The following is a 21,700-nucleotide window of genomic DNA, read 5'->3' as shown; positions in this document are numbered from 1 at the left end:
TCCGTAGGTCAGTTAACGACTCTTTCCCCTCAACATCCGTCACTGATGTTTGCATTCCCGTCCTGTAAGGCTATGACTTGCTGAGGAACAGCACCTCCATCTAGAGACCTACCGTCTCTACTTAACTACCTATCAAACATGCTTCCTCTGAATTGCTACCTGTTTACATACCACTCCTCGGTACCCTAACCTTTCATGAGCAAACTCTTTTTCTTTCTGAACCATTTTTTTCGCTTCTTATAACGCTAACTACGTACTCGAAGCGCACGAAAGCGCAATTAGACTATGATATTTAATTTTCCTCAGGTTCTTAAAATTTTATCTCGTGCTGCAAAGACCTTACCCGTGAATGTACGGAAAGCATCAAATTGGAAATCAGTAACATGAATGATATGTCTGTTTATGATAAGCATGCTGTTAGGCCGGTCAGAGTGGCCGAGCGGTTCTAGGCGCTTGAGTCTGGAACCGCGTGACCGCTACGGTCGCAGGTTCGAATCCTGCCGCGGTCATGGATGTGTGTGATGTCCTTAGGTTAGTTAGGTTTAAGTAGTTCTAAGTTCTAGGGAACTGATGACCTCAGATGTTAAGTCCCATAGTGCTCGGAGCCATTTGAACCATGCTGTTAGCAGTCGGAGCGTAAGGCTGAAATGGTAGAGTATTTCCGATTTTCACGACTGGTGAAGCCACGTCTGTTAAAAATGGAAAGAAAATTCTAAGATGGTGGAAATAATTGTATAATGGAGCAAAATTCAGTTTTGTCGGAAAAATCGGCAAACAGAAGGAAAATTCTGAAGATGATAGAAACAGCGCGCTCGCGATATTCCTGTCCATTCTGAAAATCGGTTATTAGCGAGGGTTACCACCCGAGGTATCGCAGATCCTAATCCTAATGAAGGAATTTATTTTTTGCTAATGTTGCACTTCTTCGTAATTTGCGTTTTCGTCGAATATTGTACAAGTATGTCAGTGCTAGTCCAACTCACACTATAGTGACAGCCAATACGTGTTTTCGACGTTTTTTCCCTAATTTGTCACTTTTTATGCAATGTTTCGCTAATTCGAACTTATTTCGTAGACATTACATTGCGACATAATTTTAGTTACCATACTAATTAAAATTACTGAGAAGTATCTTCCTGCAGCAACAGGAACGCAAAATACAGTTTGACATTTACTCGCTTTTTTTTTATATTGAGTGCATTAGCAGGTACGATGTGCTGATGGTAGCCACAAGTTCATGCCAGTTATATGTCATATTACATCCATTCTTCACGTACACCTACAGCGAAAAGTCCACAATTCAAGCGCCTGCACACTCCAAAATGCGGTACTGCACAGACATCTGTGGGTCCGTTAGTTACCACTTGTTTAAATGCTCATTGCTACTTAAAATGTGCCTTTTTCGAAAGTGATAAATTTAAGCGAGGTGAGCAAAAGTTGTGTTTCTTAGGTTTGAGGAAACAAACTGAGAATACACTTGGTGCTGCTTGAATTTGCGACGACCTTGTAGGCTAAATTTAATACTATATAACTCGGAAACGGCGCAACGTATCGACTTTTTTCTTAGCAATTATTTCTCAGCACAACTTCCCCTGCAACACTCTTATAAGCTTTTCAGACTGTTTCTGAACACCCTGTATGTCATACTCTCCACGTAATGTACGACTGTGTCTGCAGTTTTGAGGCCGTTAACCCTGTAACAATTTCGCATCAGCATTTCGAAATATTCTAGTCGTTTGTGTAGAGCACGCGTACAGAGACGAGAGAAAATGTTCTGCTGCACTGCCCACTCGGAAGTTTTGCGACTTCATTAACGGTAGTGTGGCTGCGATGCGTGTTGCAAAACGTTTCAAACTCGATAGAGAGTCTCTCCCGAAAAAAATTCCAGAAAACCTCTCTGAAATCGCAATAGGCATACCGTTCTGACTTAGGTAAATGTGAGACCAGCGGTTTGGTTTCTCACTCGACACGAATATCACGAAGGGTTTAGCTCAACGGATGTTGAGTGTACCATCATATTTCCCAGTTTTGGTAGGTTTGTGACTGAATATGAAATCCCTACACACAGCACGGACTACCCCCTCATTTTTGACGTATTATCTATCATTGAAACAACGATTGGGTGTTCCGTGAGGTAATAAAATTTTTACTTCAAAAATAGTGAATATTTTTTATATAAATTCAGTCAAATTTAATATATCTCAATCACTTTGTGCACTCATGTAAATACATTCAACGCGATTAGTAATAAGACTGAAAATGTTCTACAAGCATATAACTATATGTTCTGTAGCAAGAGTCGTCGACAGATGAAAGGTGACACAGCCGTGTCTCTGGATAATGTCGTAGAACTACGAGACGGTGCTGAAAAGCAATGCCTCAGAATTTTTTATGTGAAAATTCTTACAACTTTTTAGATGAAACAAACTTTATTATCATTGTACATCTTTATTCTTCACGTCTACATATTTGCAGACCTCTGCCGCTACTGAGCGAGGTGGCACAGTGGTCAGCACACTGGGCTCGCATTCGGGAGAACGACGGTTCAAACCCGCGTCCGGCCATCCTGATTTAGGTTTCCCGTGATTTCCCTAAATCGCTTCAAGCAAATTCCTGGATGGTTCCTTTGAAAGGGCGTGGTCGAATTCCTTCTCCGTCCTTCCCTAATCTACTGGGACTGATGATCTCGCTGTTTGGTCCCCTCCCCCGAATTAACCAACCAACCAGCCTCTGCCGCTAGAGGATTCCGAATTATAGCGTGTAACATGGCGATGTATAGCGTAACAATGTTGGTGTGTGAGAAACAGCATACTTAATCGAATTTCGAATTAGAAGAGTTCGTCCACACGTGGAGCACACACTCCTTCAGCACAACACTGCCAGTGTTTAATTTAAAAGTTTAATTAAAAAGTTTGCAGATAAAAAAATTGGGGGCATTAATTTTCAGCAGCCCTCGTACCATAATAAGAAATGTATAATAATGTTAAGTACGCAACTTTGTTTGTAATCTCAGTTTTCAGATACATAAAAAATACCATCCTGAGGATGTTACACGATCTTCCCAGCTGAACTTGGGCAGATACAGTGGCTGCAAATTGTATCTTAACTCAAGAAAAGGTAAAATGCACACTTTATTAGTTGGAAGGAAATAACAACTATCGATTACAGAATTAACGATAGTCAAAATGAATCAGCAGATTACATAAGTACGATATATGACTATCCTCACAGAATTCGCGGCAGGTTGAGCAAGCTATTGCTTTCGGCCCTTTGATAAGAAGTCGGGAGACAGACTCTTCTACGATGAATACAGTTTGCAAGCCACGTGCATGATCGACGGACTGACAATGAAGGTTTTTAACAGTTTAGGTTAGCCGTGGACAGGAATGTACATCGTCTGGTACGAGAACGTCGCAGATACATTGAACAGCGGAAATTGTAGAAGGAAGGTGTCATTAACTTCGTGAAAAATTACTGTGTAATTTTAACAATCATCTATCACTGGGATTTTTGTGGCAATGCTCAGGTTTCTCGGTATAGGAAGCTTTGCCGCTATACTATCCTCTTCAGTCTGGAACCGCGCGACCGCTACAGTATGGTTCGAATCCTGCCTCGGGCATGGATATGTGTGATGTCCTTAGGTTAGTTAGGTTTAAGTAGTTCTAAGTTCTAGGGGACTGATGACCTCAGATGTTAAGTCCCATAGTGCTCAGAGCCATTTGATTTTATACTATCCTCTAATCCTAGCTCCAAAGTACGTAAGATTCGCAACGATTACAAGTTTCACTTAATCAGACTCGCTGTCGAACCAACGAAGGCCAAACGTAATATTCTGTCGAAATTACAGTAGTTCAGATTATTCTGTGATTCGTTCGTCCTTATATTTCCAAACGAATGCCGAAAGCACGATAGCAGTTAAGTTCTGCTTATTTAGTAACCGGGCCATCGAGCGAGGCACTAACAGACAGTATCCTAATTTTATCTGAAGTTCACGTAAATATGTAATGGTATATGTCTCTATGTGAATGCAAGGCAGTGTCTGACAGTGCTATGGATGCAGTACCTATCAATAAATTACTCCTTTTTATAAAGTTTGTTTAAGCCTATAGTTCTAGGAAAAAGGCGATCTCTCATTCTCCCTTATTACTCAAGTCACGCCCCAATTCTCCTGAAGCCTCTCAACCTTTGCCTTTCATTCTCTCTCCCTGGTTCCCTCTACCTCCACTCTCTCCCTCTCTCTCAAACACACATACACACACACACACACACACACACACACACACACACACATGCACGCGCGCGCGCGCGCAACTTATTTCTTCTGTTGAGTTAGAATAAGTTACTTTGGTATATTTCTGTTTCTCTTTCGCTTTTGTGAGTCATCAAACATCTAAATAACAGGTATTCCACGATTGACATTGTATTAACGGGATAAAAAATATACTTTTTGCAGGCGGTCAAGCATTACTTGGTTAGATCCATATGAGACGTTAAGGCAGCGTCAACTCCTGTGATCGTATTTCAGCGCGCTAGTCTCTTGTTTCGAAGGAGGAGTAACGAATTCCTAAGCCTTATCACTTGAATGCTTGGGCGTTTATTTGGCAAAGGGCGCTGTCAGTACTTTCTAGGAAAGCAGCCAGACCCATGTGATTCATTACGATAGCCACGGGCGTCACGAAAAATATCGATAACTAGAGGAGGCATGGCCTGTGCATAACGAAGTTACGCTTTTGTGAGGCAGAAATTTTGATACTGATCAGCCTGGTTGTATTTTAGCGCTCATCGAGTTGGAAGGTGAAATAGTCTATAAGTGCTCCGCCTCTGTTCTGCTCACAGATTCCAAACATGAAGGAGGTGCGTCTATAAAACAGGAAGTAGGATAAACAGCGACACATTGTTATGTTACATAAGTTTAATTATTGCTGTTTATTTTTATTAATGTGCATACGTTGTACAGGAGGCGAAATAGAAACCTGGTCAGTTCTTAAGGGGATCAGTATGAAGGTGAACACAAGTGAGAGAACGTAATAAAGCTCACTTTTTCGTATTTTAATTCTGCTGGATACTTTAAATTTTCTGGTGGCTCTGATTAGTGTGTGTGTGTGTGTGTGTGTGAAATCGTATGGGACTTAACTGCTGAGGTCATCAGTCCCTAAGCTTACACATTACTTAATCTAAATTATCCTAAGGACAAACACACACACCCATGCCCGAGGGAGGCTTCGAACCTCCGCAGGGACGAGCCGGCTCTGATTAGTGACATCTCATATTAAAATGTATTTAGAAATTTGATCATAAGCAATTCACTGCAGTTTTACGCCATCGAAAAGAATTTACACTTGATAGTTCACTTAACAGTTTCTTTGCAACCACTTCACTAGGTACAAGAGGACAGACCAACAAATTCGTGAGATAGGTTACCCTTGGTTCTAAGCCCACAAGAGGCTGAGTGCAGAGAACACTGCAAATACCATTCACGCTCCGCTGTCCAATATGGAATTCTCATGGGCGCCGACAGATGACGGAATTTCCAACGTCCTCAAACCGACAAATTCGTCACGTGAGTTCATGGTAAGTTGAATTCGGTACCAAGGATTGTCTGGTTCAGTTGGATGATCTGTATTTATCCAAAACCGAGGAGATGGGATTCCCCAAATGCCTGAGGTATGAAGAGTGAGTGATGGAAACAGAGCAATTACCGAACTTCCACTGGGTGTTGTGTGCTGTCCTTAGGTTAGTTAGGGTTAAGTAGTTCTAAGTTCTAGGGGACTGATGACCATAGCTGTTAAGTCCCATAGTGCTCAGAGCCATTTAAACCATTTTTTTTAACCGAACTTCCCGAAAGTCGTCGTCTTGGGATCCATAACGCGGGACTGCTTCACTGAACGCCGTCTGTCCTTACTCGCAGCTGCCCCCTTGATCAAGAAAACTTCTCCTGCTCTGCTACTTGGGTACATGCTAGCCCAAAGTTATTCAGATTCTCCGGGTCCCTGATTGCACAGTGAAGTTGCAACAGCTATAGCAAGGAACATTTTATGGTGGTTGCTAGTGGACTGATTGTAGATATCCAAGGGTTGAATACGTGTAATAAGCGAAGATAGTTTGCAATGATAACCAGGATACTATGGTCCGTTATCTCAGCTTACAAATTTGTTCGAACTATTTTCCTACTCGCCCAGGTATCCGCAAACAGCGTGAAGTTTTTCATTTTCTACTCACTAGCCACAATTTCCCTGCAGTGACAGCGAATGCAACGGCGGTGATATTGCGTACGAGCGTCATGGCAAAACGGTTAGCTCACTTTACTCTAATTTAGATTTTCAGTTGTTTTCTCAAGGCGTTTCCATTCGGGCATACCAACATGGTCCGAGTTGATGTTCGGGATCCAGTACGGCCCGGACAACACGAGGGAGCAGAATCTGACTCTCAGTAATACACTGTACAGGCGGTGGTAGTTTTGTACTTCTGTGGGGTGTTCTCAGTTCTACTCCTCCCACACAGGTAGATGAGCAAGGCTGCTTGTAAATAATTTTCATGCCTTCGCACTCTTCAGGTTATTTCAAGACTGTGGTATGCAAATGAAAAGTTAATGGACCCCACTACACGACATGGAATACCCGAAAGAGACACTGGACACGCAATCTGGAGGACTGGCGTTCCAGTGCTCATCTGACCCTCCAGAATTAGGTTTTCAGCGCTTTCCCGAAATCGCGTAAGGAAAACGCTAGGATCGTCACTATGAAAAGCCACGGTTTCATTTCCTCCCTATCCTTCCTCAATCTTAGATAGTACTCTGTCTCTAATTGCTACTTCGTTGACGCAGTTTAACGAGCATTTTGAAGAATTTGAAACCAATATCGTGCCACCATGTTCGCTTGACACGAATTCTTCTGTTTCATTAAGGGTAGTTGTGGATAGTTTACTATTAAAACGCAGCTACGAACAACTATTGAAATAATTGTGATCAATGTTTCTTTATTATACTTCTTTTTTATTCCACAGAACATTGGTTATTAGTATGGAATATGATGTCCTCAGCTTCAGTTGTCACACCACCATTGGATGAGAGTAGAATGTCGCGCTAAATACAATTACAAATGAGAAACTGGGTGTACTGAGATTTAGAACAAATTTATTTACCTCGCTCTATAATCGCATCTCCAGGTCTGCTTTAAAACTTGTCCCAATATACTGAAGTCATAGTGGCATGTGAAAAAAATACACACAAAATCATATCAGCATTGTCGCAAGTATTTAAAATACGACGGGCGTTCAGTAAGTAATGCAACACTTTTCTTCTGAAAGCGGATTGGATTTATTCAAGATTCAAATACACCATATTATTCCTCATTATTTTGACTACAAAACACTATTTTTCAACGAAACTCCGTTCAGAGCGATGGCCTTGCGTCACTTCATTAAGAGAGCCTGTATTCCCGCATGGTACCACTCTACGTGGAATGCATGCTCACAGAAGACCAGTTTGGCTTTAGAAGAGGGAGAGGTACGCGAGAAGCCATTATGGTCCTAAGGCTCATAATAGAAAAAAGAATGGAAAAAGGAAAGGACACCTACATAGCATTTATTGACCTCGAAAAAGCCTTTGATAAGGTTGAATGGAAAAAACTATTCCAGATATTGAGGGAAACTGGAGCTAAGTACAAGGACAGGAGAACGATATGGAACATATACAAAGAAGAGGTGGCAATAGTGAGATGTGGGGAACATCAACAACAAGCAAAAATTAAACAGGGTGTGAGACAGGGATGTGCACTCTCCCCTGTCCTCTTTAATATGTACATACAGAAAGCAATGGACGAGGTCAGAGAAAAGTTAGGACAAGCTAATGGAATCAGGATCCAGGGAAAAATAGTTGATATGCTGCGTTTTGCGGATGACATTGCTGTCCTAGCGGAGAATGAGGAAGAATTACAAGTAGTGTTGGAGGAAATGGAAAACACTCTTGCTACACGGTACAACATGAAAATTAATAAGTCAAAAACAAAAATCTTAGTTGCAAGCAAACAAAATAATCAAGCAATTACGAATATAAGGCTGAATGGAGAGAAGCTGAAAGAAATACAAGACTTTGTCTACTTGGGAAGCAGAATAACATCAGATGGTCGTAGTAGGAAAGATGTAATAAGTAGAATAAATCAGGCAAAGATTGCATTCTATAAAAGGAAAGGACTCCTCACATCAAATACGATAAGTCTGTCGTTAAGGAAGCGGTTAATAAAGACCTTTGTTGGGAGTGTGCTTCTCTACGGCAGCGAAACCTGGACACTTGGAGAGGACGAAAGAAGAAGGATTGAAGGATTCGAAATGTGGTGTCTGCGAAGGATGTTAAAAATTCCATGGACGGCCAGGATGACAAATGAAGAAGTCCTGCAGAGAGCGGAGGAAGTTCCAGTTCTTTGGAAGACGGTCAAGAAGAGGAGAGATATATGGATGGGACACATTCTGAGACATGAAAGTCTTCTCCACACTATAACGGAAGGCCTTGTGGAGGGCAAAAGGGCAAGAGGCAGACCTAGAAGAAAGTACATAAGCCAGATAATGCAGGACCTAGGATGCGGAAGTTTCATGGAATTGAAGAGGCTGGCCGACAATCGCACTGAATGGAGAGCTGCTGCAAATCAATCTTAGGATTGGCAACTTAAGAAGAAGACCACTCTACTGGTCGACGTCGAAGAGAACATTTTACTGCATCAGTAGCATCTCCATCATCCACGTACTGCTTCCCGTGGAGCTTATCCTTCCTTGGGCCAGACAGATGGAAGTCTGAAGGTACGAAAAATTTGGAAATTTGTGGTAAGTTCTATGGGACCAAACTGCTCAGGTCATCGGTCCCTAGGTTTAAACTCTACCTAACCCAACTTAAGCTACCTTACGCTAAGGACAACACACACACCCATGCCCAAGGGAGGACTCGAACCTCCGGCGGCGGGAGACGCGCGAACCATGGCAAGGCGCCTTAAACCGCTTTGCTACCCCGCGCGGCCCTGAAGGTACGAGATCCGGGCTGTAGGGTGGACGAGGAAGCAAGTCCAATGGAGTTTTGTGAGTTCTTATTGGGTGCGCAGACTTGTCTGAGGCCTTGCGTGGTCACGGAGGAATAGTTCGTTTGCATTTTTGAGGCGGTGATCACGTTGAAGTTGTTTCTTCGATTTACTGAGGGTAATGCAATACACTTTGGGGTTGAACTTTGCACCTTGTGGCAGGACATCAAACACAATAGCTCATTCAGAGTCTCAGAAGATCCTCGACACGACTTTATCGGTTGAGGGTGCAGCTTTGAACTTTGTCTTCGGAGGAAAGGTGATGTGGCGCCCCTCCACAGATGGCCGTTTTGTTTCCGGTTCGAAGTGATGAACCGATGTTTCATCGTCTGCGACGATGTTCGACAAAATACTGTCACAGTCAGCCTCGTAACGAACAATCTATTCTGCACAGATGGTCCTTCGTCCTATGTATGGTCTTACTTTAGGCGGCGAGGAACTCAGCGGGCAAACACATCTGAGTGTCCCTGCTGGTGGTCTAGTGTTTCAGCACTACCAACAGAGACGTCCAGTTGTGCAGAGAGGTTTTTGAGTGTGATCCGTCGATCACCTCGAATGAGACTGTGCACCCGTTCTAACACTGCAGCAGTCACAGCTTTCTGCGGTCGGCCGGCACGCGTGAGATCGGACAGGTCTACGCGATCTTGTTGCGATGATGAAGCATTGCCCAACGACTCAACGTGCTTTTGTTCACGGCCCGAGCTCCGTAGACATTTTACAAGCGCCTATGAATACCTGGGATGCTCTGGTTTCCCGTCGGAAGAAACTCCACGACAGCTCTCTGCATGCACCGCGCCACCGTGTAACAAGCGCCAATTTGGAGCCTACGTATATCGCCGCCACCTATCGGGATTTCATGAAACTATAGAGACTGAAACGGGAATATTGCACTGTTTCCCACAATGAATTCCACATTTTTTCAACTGAAACTGGCCGAGAAATAAATGCGTGACATTACTTTTTTAATGCCCCTCGTAATATCTAGACTAGGTCACAGTCTCATCTATTAACAGCGCTACTGTTCATAACAAACTCAACTGACATATATGAAGGTAGTCATCGCTGACGGAAAGCGGCAATCTAAGGACCAAAGGATGTGTGAGCTTAGACAGAAATGAAAGAAATTTATTCTACACTTTGCGAATCATTGTTTTAATCGCGACTGTCGCAGCTTGTGATATTGGGATTTAATGCAACTGAGAGCTAGCCTCTTGGCTGTAAACTGGAAACTGATACTCTGTATGTTATTATTATTATTATTATTCAGGTCCTACAAGTTTACACCTACGCTCTGCAAAACACTGTGTAGTGCATAGTAGAGGTTACTTCCCCACATATCACTTCCCGTTCCATTCGCGTATGAGCGCAGGCAGAATAATTGCTTAAATGCCTCTGTGCACATTTTAATTATTCTAATTTTGCCTTCGTGGATCATACTGAACCGTAACTTAGAAAGTTGGAGAATAGTGCACCTAGAGCTCGTTCTTGGAACTTTGAAAGTACGCTTCCACGGGATAGATGCAACTGTCGTCAAGTATCTGCCAGTTCAGGATTTTCAGCACCTCAGTGAGCCTCCCCCATAAGTGAAACAAGCTTGTGACCATTTGTGTTGCCCTTCTTAGCGTACATTCGATAGTCCCTGTTAGTCATATTTTATATGAATGCGACACTCTTGAGCATTTTTCTAGGATGAATCGCAAGGCTGATTCGTAAGCAATCTCCTTTGTAGACTGACTGCATTTCCTAGTACACTAGTAATGAACCGAAGTCTGTGCCTGCTTAACCTACGACTGAACCTTTATGATCGTACCAAATCATATCTAGACAAGCTGTTACACATTCAGGTAACTGTATGAGTTGACTGATTCCATTTGTGGCTATCGATATTATAAGACATCCGCGTCTTTTCGTTTTGTGAAGTGCACAGTTTCATATTTCTGAACATATAAAGCAAATTGCCAATCGTTGTATCACTTTAAAATCTTATTAAGATCTGACTGAATATCTGTGCAGCATTATCAGACAGTACTTCATTATAAACAGCGGCACCACATGCGAAAAGTCTGAAGTTAGTATTAATATTTCCTACGAGATCATTAATACACAACATGACCAGCAAGGGTCTTAACTCATTTGGCTGTGGCGTACCTGAAGTCACTTCCACACCTGACAATGATTCGCAATCCCAGATAACATGCTACTTCCTTTCTTCCAAGAAATCCTTAGTCGAGTCACAAATTCCTTTTGACATTCCCTACGCTCATACTTTCGCTATTAAGAGTTGTAGTAGTATTGAGTCACGCTTATCGGAAATCAAGAGATACTGTATCTACCTAGCTATTTCGATCCATTCAGGATGTCATATTACAAATGCACTCACTCCGTCTTCAGGCCACGAGTGGCCTACCGGGACCATCCGACCGCCGTGTCATCCTCAGTGGAGGATGCGGATAGGAGGGGCGTGGGGTCAGCTTACCGCTCTCCCGGTCGTTGTGATGGTATTCTTGACCGAAGCCACTACTATTCGGTCGAGTAGCTCCTCAATTGGCATCACGAGGCTGAGTGCACCCCAAAAAATGGCAACAGCGCATGGCGGCCTGGATGGTCACCCATCCAAGTGCCGACTACGCCCGACAGCGCTTAACTTCGGTGATCTCACGGGAACCGGTGTATCCACTGCGGCAAGGCCGTTGCCCTATATTATAAATGCACGAGTTGAATTCCGAACTATCATTGTTCACGGAGTCGTTGGTTGGTGGCACGGTGTAGGTCATTTAATTCGAAATACCCCTCTCCCTCTCTTTTTTTTTTTTTTTTTTTTTTTAGATCAGAATCTGTTCTACAGTATACGAATGTCATAGATATCGAACGATAGGTTTGGTCACCACGTCTGCGGCCCCTCTGGTACATAGGTGTGGCCTGCGCTTCCTTCCAAGTACCGGGCTTTTTTTTGTATGCGGGATGTACGGTATATTATGTTTAAAACAGGGGCTAAATCAGCGGCAAATTCTATATAGAACCTGACAGAGTTTCAAATTGTTCAAATGGCTCTGAGCACTATAGGAATTTAACATCATCAGTCCCCTAGAACTTAGAACTACTTAAACCTAACTAACCTAAGGACATCACACACATCCATGCCCGAGGCAGCATTCGAACCTGCGACAGTAGCGATCGCGTGGTTCCAAACTGAAGCGCCTAGAACCGCTCGGCCACACCAGCCGGCGACTTAGTTTCTCTCGGGCCCTGGAGTTTCGTTCAGTTTTAGCGATTTCAACCGTTTCTCAATACCACTGACCCTAATATCTGTATCGCCATTTTCGCAATAATGCGGTAATTTAACTGGAGCAATACTCCTGGACTTCTCCTCGTTGTAAAGTCGGCCGCGGTGGTCTTGCGGTTCTAGGCGCGCAGTCCGGAACCGTGCGACTGCTACGGTCGCAGGTTCGAATCCTGCCTCGGGCATGGATGTGTGCGATGTCCTTAGGTTAGTTAGGTTTAAGTAGTTCTAAGTTCTAGGGGACTAATGACCACAGCAGTTGAGTCCCATAGTGCTCAGAGCCATTTGAACCATTTCTCCTCGTTGTAAAGGGACCTAAGTTCAGCATTTCAGTTTTTAATCAAAACTATATAGTTCTAGAGACCTTTCCAGATTTCAAACATCTATGATGTACATATGCAGACTGAAGCGACGAACGAAAATTTGCATCAAGGCTGGGTTTCGAACCCGGGTCTCCTGCTCACTTTTTTTTTAAATTTCATTTTGTTTGCTTTCGTTGTTGAATGTCGTCGGGGCGGACGTCGTAAGACATCCGTTTAAGTTCGTTGTTGATCGATTAACTCAGTTTTTTTTTTTTATTACGGAGGTCTGCTAACCCTCTGACCGAACACGTTGAGCTACCGTGCCGGCTAAAAATACAGTTGGACGCGAACAGTTCTCACTAGGCAGATGCACTCACCACTACACCAACCTGGCACAGTGGCGCTGCACCAGTGCACAGACTGCCCTAGAGCGCCTTCCTCCTCAATCCAATACAAAGTGGACTGAGGCGTGGACGAGAATTTGGACTGTGAGCAGGAGATCCGGTTTCGAATCCTGCTCTTGGTACAAATTTTCATTCATTGCTTCAGTCTGCATATGTACAACATTTCAGCTTTTATTTTGTTACCCTCGATTTCCTGCGTCATCCGCGAGTGTCCGGACACTAAGTTTCGTGCCAGTTACTAAACCTGATCACGTTTAAAAACCGTCAGTACACAGAATAGGGCTGGAGATAGCTGGAAAACTGAGAGCGAAGTCACCGGTATGTGAAGAGAAGTGTGTGTTCCGGGCTGTTGGAGTGAGGCGCCGTGGCGGGGCGCTAGTGCGGCGGGCCCCCACCTGCTCGCTTCCGGCAGAGCCCGCGGCGCCCGCCCGCGCCGCAGTCGGCCGCATGGCGTCCACGGGCAGCTGCAAGCAGCCGCGCGCTGGTGAGTCCACATCCACGTGGCCGGGCCCCCTTCTTACGTGTTCACACTCGGCTGTCAGCCGGCGAGACAATCATAATCGTAGTAGACCTAGTAGTGCGACAGGGATCACTTTATCCCATACAAAATACAATGACGTGCTCAGTGCTCAACTGCTCAGATAGTTTACGCTTAGTCCTGAACACCTATACGTTTATGCCTTACATGGAGACACTACTAATTTCCCCTCACCGATCTGACTCGTATTGACAGGGTGTGTAGGGTACGAGCATGACTTGAACATGCGTAAACAGCAAGACGCAACTTTCAGCCGTTTTGAGAAAATGGAGTTTGAAAATTATAGGCATCCTTATGTTTTACGCTTTGTAGAGCCGCTAATGTTAACGGGATCCACAGCCGAGCGAGTAAGCACTTAGTTTCATGTGCGCGAGCTCTCTGGATCGGACCTCGCTGCCGGTAGTTTTTTAATTCCACGTAATTTTAACATATTCATTGTGACCGTGAAAGGTATCAATATCCAATCATTTATTTTCCATTAATCTTTAACAAAAAAAAGTATTTAAGGAGATGGGAAATCAAAAAATAAGAGAACCTTCAATCAAATTAGCGTAGTCTTTTTATTTACGTTATTGTATCTACATTTGTGATTAGCTTATGTAACCAATGCAACATTGCACGAAACATGATACTAATCGTAGAAACAAGGAAGACAGTTATCACGACATAAAGCAGATGTAACGAACGCCAAATTTTTGCATGCCCATTGTTTTCATTCACTGACTATTGCAAAACAAATTTGTTTTACATTCATAAATGAATCTGTTGTCACACAGCTTCGCGCCGTTCCACACATACCTAAGCATAGCACCCACTATTGGTGCAGATAACTCTCAAAAAGTAGTATCAGAAGCGAGATACGATCCAGAGACTTGGCACTTATGAAACTATACGTTTACACGCACGGCTGCGCACTCGTTGCATATTAGCGACCGTAGAAAGTATATAACACGCCTTAAATTTTCAAACTGGATTTTCTCGAAAACAGTTGAGTCGCGTCTTTCTATTTACACATGTTGAAGTCTTCACATCCTGTCAATACAAATAAAATCGGTGAGGGGAAATTCGTTGTGCCATTGGTTGCGTGGTATTGAGTGCATCCTTCTGTGTACTGTTTTAACTTTGACTTGCAAATATCCCGTTCTGTTCTTCACGTCTATTTTACGAGTGGTTAAAACAAGTATAACTTAACACACACTACGTTCATTAGAACCAGACCGTAAATAACAAATGTTTGATTAGTTCTGAACCAATAACTGGAATGATATACTTGTAACCTAAACATTTTACTTTCTTTACATTTATTCTCTGCAATTATTTTCCGGATCGCAGCTCCCTTCTAAATCAGTCATTCTTGTCATCAACTAGGCATGCTGTAACCCTTCATCACTGGTAAGTTAGCCCACGCTGAACAGTCATATCAGTTTCACATGACAACTTTCTTGATAAAGTTGTGACCCTTTGAATGAGGCTGCGAACACGAAGCTAGTAGCGGAGAATGAAATATAAATAAAAAATGTAGCTCTGGAACATCTACTCGAGAAACACTTTGAGCTACCGATACGTAAATAAAACTCTCCTAAAATAATCGTGAAAAAAGAATTACCTCTTAAGACCCTGCTAGCGACAGGACGTTAAAAGTAAAGCAACAAATCTGTACATTTCAGGATATTTGCGTCTACGTAATGTGGCAACACTTCCTCCGAAATTGTTGAAATCCTCAGTCGTGATGCGGATAGCTACCGGTTACATGCACAAAACCAATCGCAGAACCTTGTTAATCCCTTGCGTTCAGATAAATTTGTCATGCTGCCCATTGCGGCTACGTCATCTGCAGTTTAGCTTTGGTAACGCCCTTCACCAGAGCAGCCTATTAAATTATAGGTTTGTTTGCTTAACATTCATACCAAACCCAAAATAGTTAGTTTTTTCCATAATCAGTGAGTAGACTAATAGTACATTGGTTAGAATATGTACGCAACATGCGTATTCGCGTTAAGAGGAATATTTCGGGATGTACTTCACTTCTATAGACGGCAAATAATCCTCTATTTTCACTACTGAAGAATTGAAGATATCGTGCCGCAGTTCAGACATACATATTAGCACTTTCAGAGCACAAAAGGGAGAGCATGGAATAATTCAGCAAACACACACACACACACACACACACACACACACACACACACACACACACACACACACACGCCTGATCTTTCGCTTTTTTTCCCCTCCAACGTAGTAAATAGAACTCGGCGTCAAGTCATTAATAGAATTCTGCATCTACAGACAACAGCATTTACATGCCTTCTGGTAGTAACTACCCTAAAAATAAGCAAATAATTTATCACATAGACTGTTTATTGGAAGACCACGGTACTTCCTTACCCGTAATCCTATTGGTAGAGCTAATCCCATACTTTCCTCAACCAATTACGCGAGGACCTGGTTTTACGCGAAATCTGGACAATGGCTCACTCTGTATAGATTTATCAGAGGTAACTTGACGCTGCAGTAATATATCTAGTCCCGGATCTTGAGTCGTCTGACCAATACGACAGCCACCAAGCTACATGCATTGTCTGATTCCTACCTTCACTAATTTATTAATGGTGTGTGTGCTGTAGCAGATGTAAGATACTGAAGTAACCCTTGTCACCGCAGCTGCGCAGCTTAATTTCCTTCACCAGATACAGTTACGCAGGTGTGGTGCCTTGTATGCTGTTTGTTCCCTCTACGTTTTAATAGGCCTCAGTCCGATCAAGTATATCAGCCACCCGCTCAGGTGGTAGCAATCTACCCAGCTAGTAACACAGATTTTCCGTTGGTGCCAGTTAAACACTTTCTGTGTGGCTATTATCTCCCCGACACACTGTTCTCTGCCAGTTATCTACGCAGAACAAACAAGGGCTATAAAACTACTGGCACCACTGCGTCATTCGGCGTAATTGGGTTAGCTTAACGTTTCTTCTGCAAATATATTTTGCGTTCATATTGACTCTTGTACTTCAGTGGTAATTCATATGCACTGAAATGTTACTGAATATTAATCTGACAATTAAAACGGTGGCTGTGTTCCCGGCAATCCATGCGTGCGTTTACTGTCATTAAAACGAAATTACCGCATTCTTGAAGACTTCTTTGCTAAGTTCGCTGATGCGTATGATGCTAGGAAACGCACTAACTAGTTAATGATCATATAGGCAAACGTTATTTGATACACTAGCGTTAGCAAGAACTGGGTATTCTTTCAAACATGAACCAAACTAGAGTAAGAGAAATTATCTACTAATTGCTGGTTAAACAATACTGTAGAAAGACTGTAGAATTACTGACGTACGAGTAATGTAAAACGAGCTAAATAGTACTATTTTCGGCATAGCGATAAAACAGCGTAGAAGAGAAACTCCACGCATGTCGTAAGAATAAAAGATAAGTATAAAACTAAAATTAATGGACAGATGGATGTAATGCACTCTAAACGAAAATAGAGGGCAAAACTGTGTACTGATTCCTGAAGTAGGACGACTGTTCCCTTTTTCTGTGGACAAAAGTATGACGCTCTGGTAGGAATAAGTTGCGTCAGTTGTCTTTTTTGGAAACAGATAGAAACCCTCGCGCCTATTTCTTTGCAGTACGGATCATTTTCAGTCAACTTTTTAAAAAATGACTAGTTTGTAGAATCACGCGAGCATTAGAAATAGTTCACTCGTTACGCTTTGAGCAACCGTATGTAAAAGATAGTCTTAAATTCGAGGTTGAGAATAGAAAAGATTACTTACGAACGAATCCCTCGCCTCCAAGAGTGGTTGCTAAGTAATATTTATGTAGAGTGCCTCACCCAGGAAGTATCATGTTCGAAATGTGGTTGAAATTTTGTGCACCCTTTTTGGCGAACTAGAGGAGTGCCCGATCAGAGTTAGATTCCCAGTTTCACTATGGTAACAATAGTGACCACGAAGCCCACAAAAACTTCAAATGGGTACTGTACAAGGCCACTGAATATTGTTGCGCAACTGTTGAAACACTTACGGAAGACCGGGGTCCAGTTCCCGGTATGGCATCTAGATTTAGATTTGTAATTACCATAATAAGATTGGCGCGGTGGTGCTTTCGAAAAGGACACGCCTGATTTCCTTCCCCAAATTTTAGCTCGTACACCATTTCTAATACCTCGAAGTCGAGAGGTTGCTAAAATCTTAATTTCCTCCTACCTTAGTTTCTGTATGTTCGGATTATTTTATAGGTATATTTCAGATGCAGTCTTGTGGCTCTTTCTCCTTGGTTATTTGTTTTAGGACCACGATGTAGGTCGTGGTCCGTCTCATTGGATGTAGAGCTCGTCTGGCGCAAAACCAGGGTTAGGCCATGGGTAAAACTTTCATTCTCTCCCTATATCATCATCAATAACTAGTACTGTGTGTGCACTCTTCATAAAGATCCTCATATTTTCTCTAGAGGATGAAGACTTCTACCTCCAATTGTACCATGCAATGAGTAAAATGTTGGATATTCATTGCCATCACCTTAATTTAGTTCTGTGGTAAATTACGCTAGAAAAATACTCAGTACATAGAGCATAGTATTCAAAAAGCCGAAAGTAAACGTTAAACAAGAGTCTGGTGGAGATGTTTCGTCGAGGCAGGAAAACACTGCTTGGTTTTCGGATACGCTCAACAGAGCGGATAGTCTCTTTAGCCCCCACGTCGTCCTGGAAGCTCATGAAACCCAATCTTAAGTGGAATAAAATGTGCAAAATTGAGCAGTAAGGTTTGTTTCCAAGCACTATTTTGTTGCAAATTCACTGAAATGTTTTAAGAATGTCGGCTGTGATGAATTATCTGTAAACTATCTGGCATACTCCATGATCATTGATACCTCAATTGAACCAGTCACCACTCATAAAAAAAATGTTCCTAGAATTACAACGTAGCTGCTAAATGGGGTCCCAGTTTCACACTCCAGTAGAATATTGGGATGTATACATTTTTGTATGTGAGTTCTGAACAACTTCGAATTATTATGGTGGTATTTCACAAGACTTTAATACCTGAAAAAAAAAAAAACTGTTTGCAGAACTCAGCGTAAAGCCCTAAAACTGATGGTTTATAGTTCCACACATCCTGAAACGGTTGACGATAAAATTCTCAATAATGGCTTCTAAAGCTGCAAAGCAAATAAACGAGCATTTAGACGACTTGGGAATAGCCTGATGAATCGTTCCAAAGCAGTGTGTGTTTTGTGAATATTCGAAGCCTCCATATAATTAAATTACAACCCTTATCGCCATTGGCCGATTTTCATATCTATTGGCACTGGTCGACAAATTCTTCTTTCCTCGTAATTAAAAATCTATTTTCTGTATTTTAACATCCGACTTAACTGGACTGAAAAAATCGAAACCACCTTGGATCTACACAAAATGCTCCATTCCTTCAGAACGTAGGACGTCAATTCCACCGATAAGCCAAAACATTGACCACTGCCGACGTTGAATGACACGTGGTGGGTGGAAATCCATTGAGACACGCCACTTCGACAAAGGGAAGATTATTATGCAGAGCCTGTGATCGAGTATCTCGAAAACGGTGAAGCTGCCAGAATGTTCACGTGCTATTGTCGTGAGCATATACGGAAATAGGTAGGACAGTGAAATTACCACTAGGCGCTAAATGGTTGGACGTCCATGATTCTTCACAGAACGTGGGGTTCAGAGGCTTGTCTGCTCTGTAAAGTAGGATAGATGACGATCTGTGCCATCTCTGCCGAAAGAGCACAATGCTGGTGCACGCACAAGTGTTTCGGAGCACACCATTCATCGCACATTGTTGATTATGGAGCTCTGCAGTAGAACACCCCTTAGTGTTCACATGTCGACACAACGAAGTCAATTGCGATTGCAGTGAGCACGGGACCATCCGGATTCGACCGTCGATCACTGGAAATGTATCGGCTCTTCGGGTGAATCACATTTTTGCTACACTGTCATCTCCACAAAAACCACCATCGAGGTGAACAGCGGCTCGAAACGTACAGTGCACTGTGGACCGCAGGCTGGTGGGACCAGTATTGTGCTATGGGAGACATTATCCTGCGCTTGCATGGGACCTGTGGTAGTAATAGAAGACACGCTGACAGTTGCGAACCACTTGCATCCTTTCATGCTTGACGTCTTCCCCGACGGCGATATCACCTTTCAGCAGTATAATTGTCCGTGTCTCGGAGCCAGAACTATGCATACAGTGGTTTGAGGAGCATTATCATGTACTCGCGTTGATGTCTCGGTGACCAAATTCGCCTGACATAAATCCTATGGAACCCATGTGGGTCACTATCGGGCGTCATCACCGCTTAAACAAATCAGTGTCCCGTTAGTTACGCGCATTACACGACCTGTGTGTAGACATCTAATGACAAGATGCCACATACCAACAACCTGTCGGATCCCTGATACGAAGAATCAATGATGTACTTCGTTCAGAGAGGGACAAACAAGCTATTAAGCAATGTGCGTAATGTTGACTCATCAATTTAGATCGCAAGTTTACTCATTTTACTTGACATGTTAGGGTCTCTTACACCCACCCACACATTCTACATAATTTCGATGTATAAGCTTTAGTAATAAGTACGTGGATCTAAATGTGATCAAAAATAGAAAAAAGTGAAAGACAAAGAGAATGCAAGAAAGAGTAATCAGAAAACTGATAGTTGCTGCGTATTTAATGGGCGAAGGTTAAAGAACTAGGTGTTTGGCTACTCTGCCTTACCGCCAGAATGTGTTGGTCTCAAATGCCTATACGTAGAAATCCTAATTTTGCATAACATTCAGTTTTTCCTTGTCTCTGCAATATTATCACATGATTCGTATTGTTGACAATATCTGGATCCTAAACATTTATCACGCGCTATATTTAAGAATACAACTAATTCCCATGTTTTTCATTTATTATGAAATCTTAGGACAGGTCATACACGTGGGTGGATTCGAAGCAACTACCTCAGCTTTACTAGGCAGCGACGTTGCCTCTGAACTTTGAAGGCGGACTGGCGCTGGAGAAGGTTGTTCAGATCAATCCAGAGAGGTTTCTCGCGGGAACAAACGTTTTAGAGAATGAAGTTAATAGATTCAGGGAGAACGCGCTTCTGATACCCACTCTGACAACTTGCTAAATATTGTCGGAGGCTTCTCCAAAATATTTTAGAATTCCGGCCCGTTGAGTTAAAATGCCACGCCAGATTTCTCCCTCCATCCCAGCCAAATGAGCCTGCGCTCCGGGCCTAATGACGGGATGTTAAACATTGTGTGTCCAGTTACAGAACAAATCAGCTGATTGTATAGGGTATTTGAATAAGGTTTAGAAATTGTCTTCATTCAGACATTAAGGGCAGCAGTGAATCATCCCTTTCCCACCAATGGCACGATGGAGTATATCTTCAGAATACGTCAACCTGGTCCGAAAAGCGCCCAGCGGATCTGTAGATGGTGTCGCTGACCGGGAGGCAGATGGTGTTTACACAAGCGAAGAGTGGTCCGTTATGTTAAGAGCGCGCACTTCACGAGTCTGCCAGACGTGTCATTCAGGTCGCCTCTTCTGCGCCCATAGAACGCTCACCTTCTCTTTGTTACCGTCTAGCGAAGAATCATTTCTTACGTGCTGCTACCATAAAAGCGAAGCAATATTTCTACCGATTGTCAGTTTAATGCTGGCAATGATGCATGCTGCGCCATTCTGTACTGCAGCCTAGTTTTTAGAAAGTGGAAAGCCTTGTTAAAACTTGACTAATTACTTTAGTGATCCCATGCTTTCTAAGAGGAAGGATCGTGAGAAGGGAAGCTTGGAAAGTTTTACTCTCCTGAATTTCCCTCTGTCGTTGCTTGACATATTCTATACTCTTCGGACTCGCGAGATCTAGTATGGTAGTGATGTCTCGTATTTGGTATCCTCGTTCCGGCTGTAAACCATTATGACTTCCGTCTTAGTAATTGTTTACAGCCTTAGTACAGACAGTAAAAGAGCTGAATTTTGACGTTGTTGGAAAGGGATGGGAGAACCTGCGAGGATGAGGGTGTTGCTGGAAAGTCGTAGATATAGATACCGGTTTAATTATCA

At 42.8% G+C, this 21,700-nt stretch overlaps 1 protein-coding gene and 1 pseudogene across 16 annotated transcripts in view; one reads left to right on the top strand and one right to left on the bottom strand.

Annotated features, from left to right (window-relative positions):
• The window catches only part of LOC126470094 (uncharacterized), a 1,674,514-nt gene that overhangs the window by 200,836 nt on the left and 1,451,978 nt on the right, over positions 1 to 21,700 (top strand). The window lies entirely within an intron of this gene.
• Positions 11,640 to 11,757, bottom strand: LOC126472071 (5S ribosomal RNA; annotated as a pseudogene).

The sequence above is a fragment of the Schistocerca serialis genome, chromosome 3 (assembly GCF_023864345.2).
Source record: "Schistocerca serialis cubense isolate TAMUIC-IGC-003099 chromosome 3, iqSchSeri2.2, whole genome shotgun sequence".
Classification (NCBI taxonomy): Eukaryota; Metazoa; Arthropoda; class Insecta; order Orthoptera; family Acrididae; genus Schistocerca; species Schistocerca serialis.
The sequence above is the reverse complement of the archived record's forward strand: the minus strand, read 5'-3'. Positions and strand labels throughout refer to the sequence as shown.